We start from the raw sequence: 1,560 nt of genomic DNA, 5'->3' as shown, positions 1-1,560 counted from the left end.
GTTGAACTTTCAGTATTAGTGCCAGACATAAAAACAATAAATCAGAGATGGAAGTTGTTGTTCGTTGCATTTTGAGAATAAAGTCGAAATGTTGAAAAATATTCAGAATGAAAGTCTAAATCCAATTTCAAGAATAGGGTCTAAATATCAGGAATAATGTTAAAATATGGAGAATAAAGTCAACAATTCTCATTTTGACTTCATTTTCTAAAAGCTGAAACCAATCTGAAGATCTTCCTCCTCTGATGTTCTCTTATGTCTGGTACTATGGGGAAAGTTGGTGTAACCCACCCTAAATCTGATGGTCTTTAAAACCTTAAGTAGGGATAATGTGATCAATAATTGTCACAACACAAAGTATGAGTTTCCTATTTTCATTTATTAATCAGACACCAATAGTTCAAGTTACACCATTTTGTATTCATTGAGTAATTTTACTTCTCAACACTATTCAGCAGCGGTGAACATTTGATTTTCGATGACGTCTCTCCTCCTCTGGAGTTGGAGGATCCGGTCTGGGGTGTGTGAGACGTCCTCTCAGGACAGCCTCGCTGTGTTGTGGGTGTGTGTAAAACTGCATCTGCATCTAGGGACACCAGACCGGATCAGAACCAGACCGGATCAGGACAGCACGTTGACATCTTGGACAGATACACCAGCAGCCCACAGCAGTTATCAGGAGCCGGTTTTTATTAAACTACTTAACTGGGATCGTAGAGTGGAATCGTTATTTTTAAGAGAAGTATAACAAGAATGGTTTATAAAGCTTTTTCTATTTCACAGTAAAATGTAAAATAAATGAAATAAAATCCTCAACTCCTAAAAGGCATTCCTAGAGTAGAAATCCAGTTTATCAACTATATCTTCACCACCAGAATACAGCTCCTACATTAACACTGGACATCTTCATTTAACATCACATTTTACACATAGAAGTAAACATCGCATTAAATAACAGTTACCTGCATATTTATATACACATATCCAGAATTCATAACTTTTAGCCCTGCAGCGATGTGAAGGTGACGCCAGCAGACGGCGCTGGTCCCATTCATGCAGGAATTTAACAGAACCTGTTTACAACCCGGTACATGTGGACCACTACACTGAAGGGACTACTGCCGCAGCAACACTTAAACATGGAGTTTATGTTGTTATTACATGACATGTTGGGTTAGTAGATGGGAGTGTTACATTCATTGTTAACATTTGAAATAATAATAATTTTAAAAAAGAGTTACAGTGCGGTTGTGTTTTCATTTCTCTGCGTGAAGTCAATCATCATCTCCAGCCAAAGACTAATTAGTTATTGAGTGTCAGTGCATTTGATATCTATCTTCTCTTTATCCCTGAACCAGGACATCGCTGAAAGGATTTAAGTAGTGATCCACCTGGAGCTGGTATGTTTTTGCAGGTAATGTAGGAGGCTGATCAGAACCTGGTTACACTATGGAAGAATATTAATGTTGGAATGTCGGTTTAGTACAAGTGTGTGAGTGTGTGTGTGTGTGTGTGTGTGTGTGTGTGTGTGTGTGTGTGTGTGTGTTTTCCTAGGATGGC

The 1,560-nt window shown here is 38.3% G+C and overlaps 1 protein-coding gene and 1 long non-coding RNA gene across 2 annotated transcripts in view; one reads left to right on the top strand and one right to left on the bottom strand.

The window, feature by feature from the left end:
- The window catches only part of LOC117941523 (E3 ubiquitin-protein ligase TRIM21-like), a 20,390-nt gene that overhangs the window by 6,395 nt on the left and 12,435 nt on the right, over positions 1-1,560 (top strand). The gene's annotated exons all lie outside the window — the stretch shown is intronic.
- LOC117941531 overlaps positions 1-1,560 on the bottom strand; it is an 8,506-nt gene that overhangs the window by 217 nt on the left and 6,729 nt on the right. The gene's annotated exons all lie outside the window — the stretch shown is intronic.

This window comes from Etheostoma cragini, unplaced genomic scaffold (genome assembly GCF_013103735.1).
Source record: "Etheostoma cragini isolate CJK2018 unplaced genomic scaffold, CSU_Ecrag_1.0 ScbMSFa_897, whole genome shotgun sequence".
Classification (NCBI taxonomy): Eukaryota; Metazoa; Chordata; class Actinopteri; order Perciformes; family Percidae; genus Etheostoma; species Etheostoma cragini.
This window is presented reverse-complemented; position numbering and strand designations above follow the sequence as displayed.